Consider the following 6338-nt stretch of genomic DNA (forward strand, 5'->3'; position numbering starts at 1 on the left):
TCTGGACAAAGTTCCTCACTTGGTTTGGAGGACTCAGCAGTCTCATTTTCTTTGTTCTTCCTTGTGGTTTCTTTCATGTCTCTTTGTGCTTCCTGCTTACTCTCCAACCTTTACTTTTGGGGCAATTCAGGATTTAATCCTTGGGCCCTTCTCTCTTCCACAGCTACTGCCTCACTGATCTTTCCTGGTTTCACGAACTCTCACTTATATGTCTAGTCCAGGTATTTTTCTGAACTCCAGACTCCTATCCCATGGCTTGCTGGCAATTCTCTTTGAATTTCTAGTAGTTTTCTTAAAGTTTATATGCCTTGAATGAACCCAGGAGCCTTCTCCACAAGGCTCTAGGCTTTCTGTTGCCAGCTGCCTCATTCTTTCATCTGCTCAGACCAAAGCCTCAGCATCACCTTGATGCCATGCTTTCTTTCATATCCCAATCCAGCAGGAAATCCCCTGATTTTGCCTTCAAAATTTACCCTATCCCCACCTCCACTGCTCTCCTTCAGGACCTGCTTGCTTTCACTCTACCTGGATTATTGAAACAACTTCCTAATCATCTTCCTGTCTCCACCCTTCTCACCCCATTTTCGGTCCGAGCTTTAAACAGCACTAGAGTGAAATGTAAAACAAATCAAATTATGCCACTCCTCCATTTGAAATCACCAGTGGCTCCCCATATCCAGAGTAAAGCCTGTTATCACTTGGGTTATGTACCCCTGCCAAGTTCATAGGAGGTACTATCCTTTAGGATGCATCTATATTTGGAGACAGGGCCTTTGGAAAGTTAATTCAAGTAAAATGAGGCCATATGGGTGGAATGCAAGTAAGCATGACTGATGTCTCTGTAAGAAACACACAGATAACACATAGACCTCGGCATGACCGTGAAAACATATAGGAAGAAGGTAGACCCCCATAAGCCAAGGACGGGGCCTAAGAAAAAACTAAATCTATTGACACCTATATCTAGGACTTCTACTCTATGGATTTGTGAAAATATAAATTTCTGTTGTTTAAGTCATCCAGATTATGTATTATTTTCATATGACAAAACTTAGGAAATCATTACAAAGGTCAGATTCTTTCAATGGTCTATAAGGACCTACTGTGCATAATTTGGTGTCCAGTTTCACCTCTTGCCTTATTTTCTACTCCTCTTCCATGTTGTTCCAGCTGTATTGTATTCTGAGACAGCCTTCCTCCCTCCCTCCCTCCCTCCCTCCCTCCCTCCCTTCCTTCCTTCCTTCCTTCCTTCCTTTCTTCTTTCTTTCCTTCCTTCCATCCCTCCCTTACTGCCTCCTTACTTCCCTCCCTTTCTTCTCCAGTTCTTTCCCCCTCTGTTCTTTTCCCAAAAGTCATAAAGAAGGAAAAACTTTATGAAGTAGACTTCTACTACATCACTTTCTCCTTTGTACTGCTATGGTATTGTAGTAGGTGGACTAGACTGAAAGCAGATTCTCAAGGTAGAGCATTCTTTTCTCTCTTTGAGATTACATCTCTTTTTAGGTCAGAATAGAAAGGTATATATGGAGCTATAATGGGAAAATATAATTTATTCACTGCTACCAGTCAGTTCCTTATGTTCCTACCTAGTTCACTCAGGTTATAGTAGAACTGTTCAGTTTTTGAAACACCCAATATGTGATTTAGATCATGAAACAGTTAAATGAGATTTTTCCCACTATGGCTTTGAAAATAGTGTATTGGATTTGGAATCATGCCATCTAGTTTGAGAAATAATTCAACCTAATAATAATTATGTGCTTTGGGGAGGTCACTTGAGTTCTTTGAAATTGGGTTTTCTTCTTAAATTGGGGCCATGTGACTACAAAATTATTACAACTGAAGCATTTTAGACTTGGTATGTACCTCTCTCATGTTTTCAAGGTGACTGCTGAAGAGTTCCCATCAGCCTGTGTCCCTGGGTGATGGTGCTCCGAAGGGCATGGAAGAGAAATGTATGTGGCACTAGCAAGCTACCTTTTATTATTAGGTCACTGAAATTTTAGATTTGGTTTTTATCATATTATCTAGCCCATACCAACTAGCATAGAGGGCAAGAAAATGAGATAGAAATGGAGGGATGGCCAGATAACTCAGCAGACTAAAGCACATGCTTAGGCAGAGCGTAGCATCCAGGGTTTGATTCCCAGCATTCTGTGCCAGCCCTGAACCCAGGGCGCATGAGACAGCAATGGAGACTTGGTATGGTGGTGAGCTCCTGTAATCCCAGTGCTTGGGAGGCTGAAAACAGGAGACTTACTGTGAGTCCAATCTACATAGTAAGACCCTGTAGACTCTGCAGACCCTGTACTAAATACATTTAAAAAAGAAAAGAAAATGAGATAGAAATGGGAAAAAATGTAAGAATTACAGAAGATAATTTTAAGATAAAAGAAATTTAAACCTATTTATATAGGCTGAAGAAAAGGAACTAATAGAGGAGAGCAATTTTGTGTGTGTGTGTGTGTGTGTGTGTGTGTGTGTGTGTGTGTGTCCATTGAAGCCTTAAGATCCAGAGAAAGGGGGAAAAATGTCACCTGTGCCACTGAATGAGAAGATGTAAGAATGAATACATGGAGATGTGGGGTTATAAACTTATAGAATGTGGGATAAGATTGTGAGGAGAGTCAGCCTTTATCATTCTTTCTCCTTGGTTAAGTATTGTTTAAGTCCATTTGCAATAAGGAGGAAAAAGTAGGAGTTGAATAAAAAGCACTTGAGCAAGCTGGCTTGGTAAGGATTCAGTGTGGTTGCCAAAGAAAACAAGAAAGGAGACTGATCAAAGGGCAAATCCAGGACGTTCCTGTCTGGCACTCAGTCACAAGTTCCTAGAGGGCAAAGGCTGTATCTTTGGGCCTTTACATTGTCAACAGCAAGTGCCAACACACTGCAAATGCTTAAGAAACTCCTTTCCAACACAGGACTGCCAGTCATTGTTATTTGACCCAGTGTTGGCATTAAATGGCTGGGATTTTCCCCTTTCCCATAAAATATTAGCATGTCCTACACCTACCCTTACTTGTTCCCTATAAAAATTATGATTAAGAGAAACAAAAACAAAACCCAATTCCTGCTTTGAACCCTAAATTCCAACACACCCAGGAAGCAACTGCATAAATAGGATACAACTTTGATTAGATGTACTTCTCCTGAAGGATCTCAAACTCTTTCATCCATGGTGGCAAATTTCCAAGAGGAATTTTTTTTTTTTTTTTGCCAGGCATGATTACATTTTATCACCTCCTATAGTACAGGCCCTCGGGCTGCCTCATTTCCACACTGACCCCCCACCGTGGGGTCAGGCCTCCCCGGGAGTCGCGGCGCTGGTGGCCTGGGCCGGCCGGAACTCCTGTTGCAGTTGAGCAAGAGTCTCCCTCTGCTACTCTGATTGCCGCTCCAGGTCCCAGAGCTGGGATTCATAGTGCTTAGTTTCGGCCGTGATATAGTCCAGCCTCTTCCTCACTGTGGCTCGAGCCTCACCCAGCTCCTGTCTGACCAGCACGGGACCCAGAAGTTTAAAGACCACATTAGACCCATCCAATGGGAGCAGGGCCAGCTCCTCCTTCACGATGTTATTTTCGGTTAGTTGTGCCTCAAGCTTCTGCTTCCTAGACATGGATTTACTTAAGTCCTTCTGTAGCTGTTGATATTTCTCCATTTCTCCCTGAAGCTTCTTTTGGATCAGTTCAGCCTTGGCAAGGCTGAAAGCCTGCAGGGAGGAATGGGCTCTGGGTCTCAAGCTGTTCTGGAAGATATTTTAACTCACCTTTATGGTTTGGCCTACTCACATTCTTCTTTCAGTGTTAATCCCAAGAGGAAAGTTTTTAACTGAAATCTTTCATCAGGTTAAGTTCACGTCACAAGCAGGTAGCACTGGATTGCCTTTGCAGTGTGGAGTACAAGTAGCATTCTAAAGAGACATGAGAATTTTAAGGATGCCTCATGTAGCAATTAAGCTCCATAAAAAATAATATGGCTTCATTTTGCATAAAGAGTATACATTTCTAAATTTAAAATGCACCTGATCTAACCAGTAAAACAATGAAAATATAGAAAGAATATGTTAAAAATTGTCACCTTTCTCCACTGGCCCATCCAGTGAAGATGATGTTGATAACTTGATACTTGATGATGTTTATAACTTATACAAATATATGGTACTCTATGGGGGATATTTTGTGATTATCTTTCATTTTCTAAAAGCGTACATGTTTGTCCATACTTGCATGTGTAATTGCATAATGTATTATGAATATTTTCTGTGGATTGATTATGATAGTTGTAACTGTATAGTTCAATAAATTAAACTATTTTAGTATTAAGGGACACTCAGATTTACTAGTTTTCTACTTAAAAAAATGTTTTGAGGGAATAGGCAAGGACTTTCTGAAAAGAGCCCTGGTTACATAGGAAATACTATTGAGTATCAACAAGTGGAATCATATCAAATTAAAAACTTTCTGCACAGCAAAAGAATCAACTAACAGAGTAAAAACAACCACCTACATAATGGGAAAAAATTTTCCAAACTGCTCCACAGGCAGAGGATTGATTTTTAGACTGTACAAAAAACTAAAAAATTAGACTGCTCCCCAAATAAAAGACCCAATAAAAAATAGGCAAGTGAAATGAATAAACATTTCATAGAAGTACAAGTGGCCAATAAATACATGAAGAAATGCTCAATACCTCTAGCCACTAGAGAAACACAAATTAAAACAGGACTGAGATTCTACCCCAGAATGACTATTATGAAGAAATCAATGTTTTGATAGTCTCTTATTTTGTTTTTATTTTTTTAATTTTTCATGAAAGACAAAAATTATTTAAAAAGAAATCAAATAATAGCAAATATTGGTGAAGTAATGTAAGGGGAAAGGGACTTTTCTATATTGCTGGTGGGAATGTAAAGTAGTGCAAACAATTTGGATATCAGTATAGAGATTCCTCAAAAAACTAAAAGTAGAATTCCATTGGACTCAGCTATTCCCCTTCTAGGTATCGTCCTGAAAGAATTCAACACATCATATTACAGTGACACAGGCACACTCATGCTTATAGGAGCACAATCCATAATAGCTAGATCTTGGAAGCAGCCCATACATCCATCAACAGATGAATGGATTAAGCAGATGTGGTACTTGCATGCAGTGGAGTCCTACTGAGCCATAAAGATAAGCCTGAGCAATTGGTAGGAAAATGAAAGCTCTTGAGAACATAGGATTAAGTGAGATAAATCAGACACCTGAGTTCAAATATCTCATGTTTTCTTTTTTATGAGAAACACATGCCATAAATAAGAATCAACATAAAAGATAGATAACAGAAGTAGGAAGATAAATCTTTCTCAAATGGGAAACAAGTCAAGAGATACAGGGAGGGGGAAGGAGGAAAGGAAGAGGAACAAAGAGAGGGATTAAGGTGTGTTATGTACACGTAACATCTACACAGAAGCAAGGTACACATGTACTGTGAACATGTACAAAAAAATGAAGGACACCAATCAAGAGGCAGAGGAAAGCAAAAGGGAGAGAAGAGAAAGGCGATGAGAAAAGAAAGTAAGGGGAGTTATGCACATGTGCCAATTCTCCACATGAAATATGGATGTTACATACTGCCAGCACATACTAATATAGAGAATGATCCAGAGAAAGTGAATGCAATGAATGTGCTTTTCACAGTATCTCCAGAATTACTTGGGAGGGGGTGCTCTAATGAGGATGTCAACTCTCGATATAGGAAGAGAGTGTTTCCAAAATGAAAAAAATATATTGAATAGTGCATCAAAGAAGATAGAGTGATAGAAGAGTTGAAGTGGGTTTGCTATGTTTAGGGCAAACCTCTTTGATTTCATGCCTTTCTTTGAGAGGGAATTACTAACATTCTATGTCATCAGTATAGATTCTTACTATTTCTGCTACACATCCATGTAAGTTCACTATGTAAAATGTTGCCTACTTATATGTACATGCATATGTATTATAGATATAATATAAATGACTGCTGGCTTGGTGGATCCTACTCTCATTTCTCTACAATTGGTTATTTTGTAGAATTTCTAAAGAGATGCAGTATTCTTGCCAGCAGTCTGACTTCAAATGCCCCATGCTTCCAAACCATTCAAGCCAAATGTTTCCAGGTTCTTCCACCTATCACTGGGGCAACCAAACCCTCTTCTTGAGCTGCCCTTCTGAGGGCTCTCTGCTCTCTATCACCACAGGCCCTCAAATGACACCTGGAAGGTTGAATGGGAAGTGGACACTGAACAGCACTTTCCTTCATCCATTTCTTATTTCAAAAGCTGCAATCTTTTGAGTGGCCTTCTGGGTATCCCCATC

General features: G+C 39.8%; 1 pseudogene; it reads right to left on the minus strand.

Annotated features, from left to right (window-relative positions):
- Nucleotides 1–3298: 3298 nt before the first annotated feature.
- Nucleotides 3299–4220, minus strand: LOC101587812 (annotated as a pseudogene).
- Nucleotides 4221–6338: the final 2118 nt, after the last annotated feature.

The sequence above is a fragment of the Octodon degus genome, unplaced genomic scaffold (genome assembly GCF_000260255.1).
Source record: "Octodon degus isolate 3935 unplaced genomic scaffold, OctDeg1.0 scaffold00047, whole genome shotgun sequence".
NCBI classification, from domain to species: domain Eukaryota; kingdom Metazoa; phylum Chordata; class Mammalia; order Rodentia; family Octodontidae; genus Octodon; species Octodon degus.